Source organism: Eubalaena glacialis, chromosome 2 (assembly GCF_028564815.1).
Source record: "Eubalaena glacialis isolate mEubGla1 chromosome 2, mEubGla1.1.hap2.+ XY, whole genome shotgun sequence".
NCBI classification, from domain to species: Eukaryota; Metazoa; Chordata; class Mammalia; order Artiodactyla; family Balaenidae; genus Eubalaena; species Eubalaena glacialis.
This window is the reverse complement of record NC_083717.1, coordinates 114,041,990-114,055,451: the sequence shown is the minus strand read 5'-3', so window position 1 is coordinate 114,055,451 and position 13,462 is coordinate 114,041,990. Positions and strand designations below refer to the sequence as shown.

At 37.4% G+C, this 13,462-nt stretch overlaps 1 protein-coding gene across 2 annotated transcripts in view; it reads left to right on the top strand.

Moving 5' to 3' along the window:
• Positions 1-13,462, top strand: part of CDIN1 (CDAN1 interacting nuclease 1) — a 212,895-nt gene that overhangs the window by 26,631 nt on the left and 172,802 nt on the right. Inside the window, exon 1 of one of the 2 annotated variants that reach the window (XM_061182269.1) lies at positions 4,682-4,709. The exons of the other annotated variant lie outside the window; for it this stretch is intronic. The gene's annotated coding sequence lies outside the window, so the exon portion shown is untranslated. Of the gene's footprint in view, positions 1-4,681; positions 4,710-13,462 lie in introns of those variants that run through there. 2 annotated transcript variants of the gene reach the window in all.

The following is a 13,462-nucleotide window of genomic DNA, read 5'->3' as shown; positions in this document are numbered from 1 at the left end:
TCCATCGTTTCCACTGTTACCTTAGGTTGTCGGTTAGGTGGGAAGTGGCATCCCTAAATGAGGATAGTTTGAGGACCAAGATTGTGTTCATGGAAACGTTATCATCTCCTCTGGTGTCTCAGGGAAGTGAAACGTGAAGAACGTCAATCATGTAGTTCACAGAAGAGTGTGAGCACATAATTTTACAGTATTTAAAATAAGCTATGGGAAAAATAAAATTTATTAGAGAGCATATTTTGCTTAAAAGTTTTACAATACAATATATAAGATCAAATACCTTACTTTATGTGACTTAATGTATATGTGACTGCATTCCATCTGGAGGCTTGGTCTCACTGGGAGACATGGGCCCATGATCACAACTACTTCTTTGAGATTGACCTAGATTTCTTTTCCTTCTTTCCTTTCCTTTTCTTTTTTCTTTTTTGTTCTTTTCTTCTCTTCTCTTCTTTTCTTTCCTTTCTTCCTTTCTAATTTGAAATTAAATTATTGTATGTTGTATAAATATTAATCTTTTAATTGGCATTTTTCTTATTGAGATATAACTCACATACATAACACTCACCCCTTTAAAGTATACAGTTCAGTGGTTTATAAACCACTGATATTAGTATATTCACAAAGTTTTGTAACCATCACCATTATCTAATTCTAGAACATTTCATGACCCCAAAAAGAAACTAGATACCCATTAGCAGTCAATCCTCATTCCTACTTTTGCTCGCCCTAGCCCTTGGCAACCACTATTTCGCTCTCTGTCTCTGTGGATTTACCCATCTGAACATTTTATTTAAATTGTATCATATGACCGTCTTCTTTAACTTAGCGTAATGTTTTTGAGTTTCATTCTTGTTGTGGCCTTCTTTTTCATTGCTGAATAATCCATTGTGTGACTATACCACATTTTGTTTATCCATTCATCAGTTTGTGAATATTTGGTTGTTTCTGCTCTTTAGCTATTACGAGTAATGCTTCTTGAACATTTGTGTGTAAGTTTTGTGTCAACATATGTTTTTATTTCTCTTGGGTAGATACCTAGGAGTAAAATTTCTGGGTAATATGATTTAGCATTTTAAGGAACTATCATACTCTTTTCCAAAGTGCTTGCACCATTTTATATTCCCACCAGCAATGTATGAGGTTCCAGTTTCTCAACATCCTTGCCGACACGTGTGTATTGTCTGTCTTTTTGATTATAGCCATCCTGCTGGGTATGAAGTGGTATCTTCTTGTGGTTTTGATTTCCATTTCCTCAATGACTAATGATGTTGAGAATCTTTTCCTGCACTTATTGGCTATTTGTATATCTTCTTTGGAGTAACGTCTGTTCACATTCTTTGCCTACCTAGGTTGTCTTTTTATTATTATTGAGTTGTAAGAGTACTGTATATTCTTTTTTTTTTAAGAGTTATTTATTATTTATTTATTTATTTATATTTTTGGCGGTGTTGGGTCTTAGTTGCAGCACGCGGGATCTTCGTTTTGGTGTGCAGGCTTCTCTCTAGTTGTGGTGTGTGGGTTTTCTCTTCTCTAGCTGTGGTGCACAGGCTCCAGGGTGCGTGGGCTCTGTAGTTGTGGCGTGCGGGTTCCAGAGATCGTGGGCTCTGTAGTTTGCAGCAGACAGGCTCTAGTTGAGGTGCGCGAGCTCAGTAGTTATGGCACATGGGCTTAGTTGCCCTGCAGCATGTGGGATCTTAGTTCCCTGGCCAGGGATCGAACCTGCGTCCCCTGCATTGGAAGGCGGATTCTTTACCACTGGACCACCAGGGAAGTCCTGAGTACTTTATATTCTTGACACAAGTCACTTATCAGATATATGTGATTTGCAAGTATTTTCTCCTAGTCTTTTTAGTTTCTTGATGGTATCTTTGAGTTATTCTTTTAAAAGGATCTTATTTCCAGAAGGAGTGTATACAAAGTCAATGTAATGATATCTGTAACCTTCTTTTAAGGAAAATAATTATTGCTCTTTCATAAAGTTCTTTTTTGTTTGATAAAACATACTGTATTGGTGAAAGGTGTTTTCAGTTAATACGTTAAATTTTAAAAAGAATTTGGCAAGACATCTCTTGAATACAACTTAAAAGGTCAGACACATTTTAATATTTTCCTCTTTTCTTGGCCTTTTAAAATTATTCACATGAATATATCTTGAACATATCATGTAAAATTAAGTGACAATCTGATATGAGCTATGTTAGTAAATGCTAAAGATAAAAAATCATGCAAGTCAGTAAAAGTATGATTTAAAAAAATAACTGTATAATTGTGAAGAATCTGGGCCCTATCAACTTGAAATGAAAAAACTTGAACTAAGTTCCATTGCTTTTTAAAATGCAATTAATCAGGTATGGTTTATGAAATGTATTCTTTTAGGTGAACATTGGAAAGGGTCCATCACCTTTCCCGGGCCGCTAGATCCAGGCCTGCATATCTAAGACAGGACTGGAGGTCTGGCTTCCAGAGCCAGTTTTGCAACTGTCCTGACAGATAGCATGGCCCTGGGCAAGTCACTGAACTCTCTGGGAACTCCAGTTTGTCTGTGTGGATAGCAAGAGTTTCTGCTCTTTGCACAGGCTTGCTGTGAAGATAAATGAGGGCTGTGTAAAAGCTCTTACGAGAGAGGTAGTACCCTGCCAATGTGGAGGCTGGTGTTTTTGTAAAGCTGTGAAAGGAAACTTCTGACAATCTCAGGGAGAGAAATTAAATGAGAACTTCTCCCTTGTCCAGTTCTCTGTGTGACCACACAGTAGCTCTCTGACTTTTGCGAGCAGGGCACGCACCCTAGAGCTACTCTGGCTGAATGTTATCTCAGAGGTCTTAAAGTGATATATCGCCCAGGTCATTTACTAGCAACATCTAGGCAGCAGTTTACAAACCATAATGTGAGAAATTTTCAGTCAATAAGCAGGTATTTGCATTAAAAACAAAACAGATGACAGCTGCATCAAAGCACAAGGGTAATTGTGTGTTGAAATGATATTTGACTAAAACAAGGGAGCATGTAAGAAAGCCACTTGGAATTGTCGTACTGGAAGAAGCAGCTAATTGCTTGCTCCTCTTGTCACTTTGCTTCTTTTAAGTGACTTAAGCAAAGTACACTCTTAAATTGTGCCTTTATAAATCTTTTCATTGGTGTAATATGAAAATTATAAATGTGTGATTGTCCAGACTTTTTATCCAGTCTCAGCTGTATAGTATATCACCTCTTTTGGACAGTTAATGGGATGCTGGCTTTTGTGCCATTCACCCTGGGAAATAAATGAATAAACTTTCTTTCACGTCTCCTTTGCCACACTTTCTTTGATTTGGATTGGTGCGTATATAACTGTGTGTGTGGGAGTGGATGTGTATTTATTTTTACTTTATGTGTAAGGATAATAAGAATATATGAAGTCTAGCTTTTGGCTGGATTCTGTTTTGCATATAATAAGATACCTGTTCTGTTCAATGGCTACCGTCTCAAGAAAATTAAGTGTCTACAGAATTGGTGACCTGTTGTTAAAAGAACTTGTAAAATCTTTCTAAATGAAAAATTATTCCAGCAGTATCTAATATTGGCAATTTTCCTCTGTCTGCTTTTAGAACTTATTGGCCAACCAGGTCAGACATTATTAAAGTTAAAGGGATCTGGTGGGAAAAGTAATGGTTTTGTGCTACTATGAATTTTAAATGTTTCCATTTTTGTGTGTTACAGTATCATCTGTTCTCACATGCCCCTAAAAACATATAGAAGTTTCAGACCAAATTCAGGGTTAGGGTTAAAAAGTGATGATGCTTCTGACTCATTCTCTTAGAATTATGTCACCCAAATTATCTGCATACCATTTTGTGCCAGAGTACATTTTATCAAGTCATTTGAAAGAACTTAGTATAAGAAGATTTTTCTTTTTTTTGGTCGTTTCACTTCTTTGTATACCTATTGTGTTCAGTGAGTACAGAAATTTACTGTACTCACTGAACACAATAGGTATACACTATACTGAAATAGTAGGCAGTTCTTCATTTCTGAAAGTGTGTTTTTTGCTTAGCCAAAGCAATACGCTTTAAATGTAAAACTCTTGGTGAGCCAGAGTCTTATGCAACATTCTTTTTGAGAGTCCACTCTTCAGCACATGGAGTGTGTTAACAAACAGATGCTTGATAAATATTTGTTGAATTACTGAATACATGAACTGAACACTTAATAGGAGTGGCTTCTAAATGTGTACTTACTTAATGTACAAAATTAAATACTGGATTTAGTGAAGTGAGGAGAGACTGAGAAGAAGATTTACACAAAATCATCATGGGTCCTTTGAATGGATGGTATACCTCCTCTTTTGAAATGAAATGAAACATCCATGTCTCATAAAATAAGTTGCTTTTTAATTTTCTCAGTATTATAATTATCTCAGAAGAGAAGAGAGGAAAAAAGTTTTGTGTTTTGAGAATCAAATACTTCATTCCTAACGATAGTAAGTATTATACTGAGGGGATAGTGTCTTGAACTGAAAGCATCAGAGAGGTCTTTGTCTTTTATCAAATGAATAGCACACTTTTAAATTGGTGTTATTTCCAACCCTAGATTCTCTTGCTCACCAATGATGTTGGAGAAATGAAATTCATCATAACAATGATTGGAGAGCCCTCTCAAAGGAATACCATATACCAAGAGTTTAAAATGGCTTGGATTTATTAAACAAGAGGGGAATCAAGACAGCTTTGAAGTAAGGAGTTAACTTTTAGCCCTGTTGCATTGTTGATTATTACAGCAGCTTGGTTTATGGTCATCGAGTTCACTTGTAGAGTACGGTACTCGTGGCAGAAACTGTAGTTTCCCCCAGTATCTGTTCTCTCCTTCTTCCACAGTGGTAGAGTCCTTGATTTTGACCAGGCATGTGACTCCCCAGAACAGAGGCTCCCTCGCAGCTAGAGTGTGTGGCCATGGCACTGAGTTCTGGCTGTTGCAGAATAAGGGCAAGTTTCATGTGGTAGCTTCATGAACCTTCCTTGAAAGACAGCCTTTGTCTCTCTTCTTCAAAGTCCCTTCTCCTACTTGCTGTCTGGAATTAAGAGGCCACTATCTTACCTGCGAGGGTGAGGCCTGCACCCTAGAGATGCTGGGGTGTTGGCTGGAAAGAGCCTGGTTCCCCGGGGCAACCTGGAGCAGAATTGCTATGCTGGAAGAGACAAATTTCTGCCCTGTTTAATCCACTATTGTTCTGGATTTTCTATCCCTTCCAGCTGAACGTCACCCCATCTGATATAGAGGTAGAGATGCTGGGTTTCCTCAGATTGGAATTCTGGGGTATAAGGTCAGAGTATAAGTGGATCAGACCAAGTTTCTCACCATATTCAGAGGTATTTCAAAGTACTTATTACCTTGATGATTGCTGGTGAGTCATGTAGCTTTTCAGTAAGGTTACCCACCATCTCTACTTTCCTGGTGCTGGATTTGGTCTGACTGAGTCAAGAGTCAAACCTGGCTTTCACAGATTTCCTGCAATGACTACCTGTTGGCATTCTCTACCTGGATGTTGTAAACATTAGGAGCTTGGTTAGGGTGAGGAAACTGATTATATAATGAACCAGTCACTGCTTTTTTCAAGCATCCTTATTCATAGTCTAGCCATGGGCATCATTTCCCTGAGGTCATCCATCTCACTATTTTTTTTAATCTCACTATTTACCGATGTCTTTTAAAAAATAATAGTTGTTTGTTATGAACTTTGTGATGTTGTAGTCCTTTTCTCAAAGTGACAGCAAAGGCCAAATCATACTGGATGTTTCTCCTGTATTTAGTATGGCCAAAATTTCTAGGCCTTAAAAATCAATTAGTACCATGCTACTCTCTTATTCTTCTTGTGAAGTTTAAAATCACTTGTTATGAGGCACCATAGTTGTTGGAAACAAAAAGTCTTCCCTTTAGCAGTGCTGTCTCAGTCATGTGTTCACATGTTGTCCTAATGAATATTTATTCTGCGTGTCTGTGATTTGCAGTGTTTTTGCATTTTCTCTTAAAAGGGATGTGTGTGTTGGGTATGGGTTGTGTGCATGTTCAGGAACGGGAGGAGGAGAGTTACTCTTCATTTAAGTAATCATTTTAAAGGCTCATATGTACCAGGCCCTATGGTAAATGTTGGTGATATAAATTTAAAAATATATAAAGATAAAAGGAACCCCTGCCTTAAAGAATTCAGAGTGTAATGAAAAAAGCAAATGAAGAAAGGAAGAATACTTTAAATTAAAATTCAACATGAGACTTATTTATAGGCTCACTAAATCCAGAAATCTGAAGGGTTTCATGAACTCTTAGACAAAAGCAATTCTATTGAGAGCCCTTGAAACAGCAGTGCTGGTCTCCCAAGAGCCAATGAAAGATCCTTCTAAGGATGTTTTTGAATGCTTAAAATTAAGATTTTTAAAAACAGAGGCTTTCTCAGCTGGTTTATTTGTTTTTTGGTTTGCAGCCACATGTTTTTCCTCTGATTTTCTTCCTGGGACATTGTGTAATCGTCAGAATACTGGTGCAGTTCAGTTTTAATGTAGTCATTTTGGAAATTCGCAGGAATCCTGCATATTTTTATTCTAAAAGAAATTCTGAAGGAGAACATTTGCCTTTGTAGTATTTCGACTGAGTCTAACATTGGACCAGTGAGAAAATACAGAGAAACCATCAGAAAAGCATATTGAATGTGTATACAGGAAAATGTAAATCATATGATACAGACTCTTCATTCATGTCATTGTCTGGAAGGAAGATGCCATCTCTTAGCCACAAGGATGAGAGCTGCATCTTAGACAAGGTGGACAGGTGAGCTGGGAGTAGCTGGGTCTCAAGGACTTGGAGTTGCAAGATGGAGTTTTGAGAAGCTTTGTTCTTTAGGAACTAGATGTCTCTATGTATGTTTTGGTAACTTTTTCTAAGTCTGCATTTTCTAATCTGCATACAGTAGTATTAGTCTTATCTAACTGATACCCAGTATTGTTTTAAGAATAACATTTATATGAAATTATAAAGTATTATACCTATTTTAATCTAATTTCCGAAAAAATTCATTTAAAATTAATTTTGCTATCCTCTTATTTAGAGGGACAAATTCCTTGGTGTTAGCGTTTCAGAATTGTGGGACGTGTGTTATCTCATATAATTATAATATTTGTTGGCTGACTTAAGTTCAGGGGTTTTTTTCTTTGTTTGTTTTTCCCCAAGAGCTTTTAATAAAATTGCTTTGGTCTAAGAATTCATGATGGACTAAATGAAATCCTTCAATCTTCTGGATTTAGTGAGACCATAAATTAGCTTCATGGCAAATGTGTCTTTCTTTTTCCCTTTTCGCTGGACACAATTCATTGAAATGATGACTACCCCGTAAGTGGTTAGAATTTTATGTATGGGAAACTCGAAGAGAAAAACTTTTTAAAGTAAGGTGTCTGTTTCTTTCATCATAGTGTTACCTGCATTTGATTCTTTTCAGTGTGCTTATGCTTAAAAATAGGTTTCAGTATATGTTCCCTGATATCTGGAACTTAAAGCTGAAAGAGTTTATATTCAGAATAGATTTTCTAGCACTTTTACTGTCTCATGTAGGGCAAAGCTGGGCCTGATCTAGTTTTCTTCAGTCAAGTGGGGCGGGCTTGTGGCAGGGCTGGGGCAAGTGGGCCTGCATGTGGGCTTCCCTCTCTCCCCGTTAATCGTTGTAGAACATGTTGAGAGGAAAACAGAGCAGGTGGCTTGTGGGTGGGCCAGTGTGAAGCAGAGAGAGGCAACTGTGGGGGACCCCGTCCTGAATCACCTCTGTGTTTGTATCAGCGAAGACGGCCTTGCTAGCTCCCTCTGATCTGGGGAAAGGGTGCAAGCCTCAGGAGGTCGTTTTGACACTGAGAAGAGAATGCAAGTGTCTTCTATCAAAATCAGGCTTTTCTAAATATTGAGACACACAGTTCTCTGGAGCTGCTGATACGCTGGGCACACCCAAATTTCGGGAGAACCTCATACAATCTAATACAGTGTAAGCTGCAGTTCTGTAGAATAAGGGGCATCAGCTATTGTGTTTTCTGGTCCAGTGGTGTTTTTTTGAGAACACACATGAAACCCAGTCACATTTTTAAGATATTGTATACTTGTCAAGGAAAAGATATATTTTTCCCCTCTGAATTTTTATTTCTTATATAAATAACATTAAAACCAGAGGAAAAAAAAAGGAGTAAAGAAATCACCTATAACCCCATTAGGTAAGGTATTTATACTACTTTAAAAAAAAAAAACCCTAAGTACTGCTTACTGTCCATTTCCAAGTCTGCATTTAAATAAAAATAATATTTAATAAATGGTCATCATGCTCTGAAGAGAAAAAAAATCACCTTTAACCCCAAAATCTTACACATTTTTTTATTATGTCTTCTTTTATAGACTTTGAACATATGCTCACTTAAATCTATACTTATAAACATAGTGTAAATATAACTTCAAGTTATATTTAAAACTGCATTCATATACAGCCAGTGGCTGCACATGAACTTTACTGGGTGATGAATTCACATCTGCCAAGTTGAACTTTCATGGTGAAAAGGTGGAAGCCTTTTGTGTGCAGAATCTATTCTTCTGACCAGTGCTACAGTACGAGTGACCAGCTAATTGTTGGAGGCCCTACTGGTGGGGTGCTCTGGGCAGGATCATGGGGGCGGCAGTGCTGGCTGACAGGAGCTCTCCTGCAGTGTGTTTTGGGCATTGTTCTTGGTTACGAGGCCCCTGAGCCTGAATTTCTGGTCCTGAAGGAGATTCCAAGAGCTGTCTGAAAGTCTTTACTTCCCTTTTCTACTGAAGCTAGATTTTTTGCAGCTGAGAATCTTGTGATATTGGAGTATTGCTGCTTCGTTTTTTTTTTTTTTAACATCTTTATTGGAGTATAATTGCTTTACAATGTTGTGTTAGTTTCTGCTGTATAACAAAGTGAATCAGCTATATGCATATGTATATCCCCATATCTCCTCCCTCTTGCGTCTCCCTCCCACCCTCCTTATCCCACTCCTCTAGGTGGTCACAAAGCACCGAGCTGATCTCCCTGTGCCAGGCAGCTGCTTCGCACCAGCTATCCATTTTACATTTGGTAGTGTATATATGTCAATGTTACTCTCACTTCGTCCCAGCTTACCCTTCCCCCTCCCCGTGTCCTCAAGTCCATTCTCTACGTCTGTCTCTTTATTCCTGTCCTCCCCTAGGTTCATCGGAACCATTTTCTTTTTTTCTTTAGATTCCATATATATGTGTTAGCATACAGTATTTGTTTTTCTCTTTCTGACTTACTTCACTCTGTATGACAGACTCTAGGTCCATTCACCTCACTACAAATAACTCAATTTCGTTTCTTTTTATGGCTGAGTACTATTCCATTGCAAATATGTGCCACATCTTCTTTATCCATTCATCTGTCGATGGACACTTAGGTGGCTTCCATGTCCTGGCTATTGTAAATAGTGCTGCAGTGAACACTGTGGTACATGTCTCTTTTTGAATTATGGTTTTCTTAGGGTATATGCCCGGTAGTGGGATTGCTGGGTCATATGGTAGTTCTATTTTTAGTTTTTTTTTTTTTTTTTTAAACATCTTTATTGGAGTATAATTGCTTTACAATGGTGTGTTAGTTTCTGCTTTATAACAAAGTGAATCAGTTATACATATACATATGTTCCCATATCTCTTCCCTCTTGCGTCTCCCTCCCTCCCACCCCCCGATCCCACCCCTCTAGGTGGTCACAAAGCACCGAGCTGATCTCCCTGTGCTATGCGGCTGCTTCCCACTAGCTATCTATTTTACATTTGGTAGTATATATATGTCCATGCCACTCTCTCACCCTGTCACATCTTACCCCTCCCCCTCCCCATATCCTCAAGTCCATTCTCTAGTAGGTCTGTGTCTTTATTCCCATCTTGCCACTAGGTTCTTCATGACCTTTTTTTTTTTTTCCCTTAGATTCCATATATATGTGTTAGCATACTGTATTTGTTTTTCTCTTTCTGACTTACTTCACTCTGTATGACAGACTCTAACTCCATCCACCTCACTACAAATACCTCCATTTCATTTCTTTTTATGGCTGAGTAATATTCCATCGTATACATGTGCCACATCTTCTTTATCCATTCATCCGATGATGGACACTTAGGTTGCTTCCATGTCCTGGCTATTGTAAATAGAGCTGCAATGAACATTTTGGTACATGACTCTTTTTGAATTATGGTTTTCTCAGGGTATATGCCCAGTAGTGGGATTGCTGGGTCGTATGGTAGTTCTATTTTTAGTTTTTTAAGGCACCTCCATACTGTTCTCCATAGTGGCTGTATCAATTTACATTCCCACCAACAGTGCAAGAGTGTTCCCTTTTCTCCACATCCTCTCCAGCATTTATTGTTTCTAGATTTTTTGATGATGGCCATTCTGACCGGTGTGAGATGATATCTCATTGTAGTTTTGATTTGCATTTCTCTAATGATTAATGATGTTGAGCATTCTTTCATGTGTCTGTTGGCAATCTGTATATCTTCTTTGGAGAAATGTCTATTTAGGTCTTCTGCCCATTTTTGGATTGGGTAGTTTGTTTTTTTGTTATTGAGCTGCATGAGCTGCTTGTAAATCTTGGAGATTAATCCTTTGTCAGTTGCTTCATTTGCAAATATTTTCTCCCATTCTGAGGGTTGTCTTTTCGTCTTGTTTATGGTTTCCTTTGCTGCACAAAGGCTTTTAAGTTTCATTAGGTCCCATTTGTTTATTTTTGTTTTTATTTCCATTTCTCTAGGAGCTGGGTCAAAAAAGATCTTGTTGTGATTTATGTCATAGAGTGTTCTGCCTATGTTTTCCTCTAAGAGTTTGATAGTGTCCGGCCTTACACTTAGGTCTTTAATCCATTTTGAGTTTATTTTTGTGTATGGTGTCAGGGAGTGTTCTAATTTCATACTTTTACATGTACCTGTCCAGTTTTCCCAGCACCACTTATTGAAGAGGCCATCTTTTCTCCACTGTATATGCTTGCCTCCTTTATCAAAGATAAGGTGACCATATGTGTGTGGGTTTATCTCTGGGCTTTCTATCCTGTTCCATTGATCTATGTTTCTGTTTTTGTGCCAGTACCAAACTGTCTTGATTACTGTAGCTTTGTAATATAGTCTGAAGTCAGGGAGCCTGATTCCTCCAGCTCCATTTTTCGTTCTCAAGATTGCTTTGGCTATTCGGGGTCTTTTGTGTCTCCATACAAATTGTGAAATTTTTTGTTCTAGTTCTGTGAAAAATGCCAGTGGTAGTTTGATAGGGATTGCATTGAATCTGTAGATTGCTTTGGGTAGTAGAGTCATTTTCACAATGTTGATTCTTCCAATCCAAGAACATGGTATAATCTCTCCATCTATTTGTATCATCTTTGATTTCTTTCATCAGTGTCTTATAATTTTCTGCATACAGGTCTTTGGTCTCCTTAGGTAGGTTTATTCCTAGATATTTTATTCTTTTTGTTGCAATGGTAAATGGGAGTGTTTTCTTAATTTCACTTTCAGATTTTTCATCATTAGTGTATAGGAATGCAAGAGATTTCTGTGCATTAATTTTGTATCCTGCTACTCTACCAAATTCATTGATTAGTCCTAGTAGTTTTCTGGTAGCATCTTTAGGATTCTCTATGTATAGTATTGTGTCATCTGCAAACAGTGAGTTTTACTTCTTCTTTTCCTATTTGGATTCCTTTTATTTCTTTTTCTTTCCGATTGCTGTGGCTAAAACTTCCAAAACTATGTTGAATAATAGTGGTGAGAGTGGGCAACCTTGTCTTGTTCCTGATCTTAGAGGAAATGCTTTCAGTTTTTCACCATTGAGAATGATGTTGGCTGTGGGTTTGTCATAAATAGCCTTTATTATGTTGAGGTAGTTTCCCTCTGTGCCTACTTTCTGGAGAGTTTTTATCATAAATGGGTGTTGAATTTTCTCAGAAGCTTTTTCTGCATCTATTGAAATGATCGTATGGTTTTTATCCTTCAGTTTGTTAGTGTGGTTTATCACATTGATTGAGTTGCGTATATTGAAGAATCCTTGCATTTCTGGGATAAACCCCACTTGATCATGGTGTATGATCCTTTTCATGTGCTGTTGGATTCTGTTTGCTAGTATTTTGTTGAGGATTTTTGCATCTTTGTTCATTAGAGATATTGGCCTCTAGTTTTCTTTTTTTGTGACATCTTTGTCTGGTTTTGGTATCACGGTGATAGTGGCCTCATAGAATGAGTTTGGGAGTGTTCCTGCCTCTGCTAAATTCTGGAAGATTTTGAGAAGGATGGGTGTTAGCTCTTCTCTAAATGTTTTATAGAATTCACCTGTGAAGCCATCAGGTCCTGGGCTTTTGTTTGTTGGAAGATTTTTAATCACAGTTTCAATTTCAGTGCTTGTGATTGGTCTGTTTATATTTTCTATTTCTTCCTGGTTCAGCCTCAGAAGGTTCTGCTTTTCTAAGAATTTGTCCATTTCTTCCAGGTTGTCCATTTTATTGGCATATAGTTGCTTGTAGTAATCTCTCATGATCCTTTCTATTCCTGCAGTGTCAGTTGTTACTTCTTCTTTTTCATTTCTAATTCTGTTGATTTGAGTCTTCTCCCTTTTTTTCTTGATGAGTCTGGCTAATGGTTTATCAATTTTATTTATCTTCTGAAAGAACAAGCTTTTAGTTTTATTGATCTTTGCTATTGTTTCCTTCATTTCTTTTTCATTTATTTCTGATCTGATCTTTATGATATCTTTCCTTGTGCTATTTTTGGTTTTTTTTTGTTGTTCTTCTTCTTCTTTCTCTAATTGCATTAGCTGTAAGATTAGGTTGTTTATTTGAGATGTTTCTTGTTTCTTGAGGTAGGATTGTATTGCTATAAACTTCCCTCTTAGAACTGCTTTTGCTGCATCCCATAGGTTTTGGGTCATCACGTTTTCATTGTCATTTGTTTCTAGGTATTTTTTGATTTCCTCTTTGATTTCTTCAGTGATCTCTTGGTTATTTAGTAGCATATTGTTTAGCCTCCATGTGTTTGTATTTTTTACAGTTTTTTCCTGTAATTGATATCTAGTCTCATAGCATTTGGTCAGAAAAGATACTTGATACGATTTCAATTTTCTTAAATTTACCAAGGCTTGATTTGTGACCCAACATGTGATTCTCCTGGAGAATGTTCCATGAGCACTTAAGAAGAAAGTGTATTCTGTTGTTTTTGGATGGAATGTCCTGTAAATATCAATTAAGTCCATCTTGTTAAATGTGTCATTTAAAGCTTGTGTTTCCTTATTTATTTTCATTTTGGATAATCTGTCCATTGGTGAAAGTGGGGTGTTAAAGTCCCCTACTATGTTTGTGTTACTGTTGATTTCCCCTCTTATGGCTGTTGGCATTTGCCTTATGTATTGAGGTGCTCCTATGTTGGGTGCATAAATATTTACAATTGTTATATCTTCTT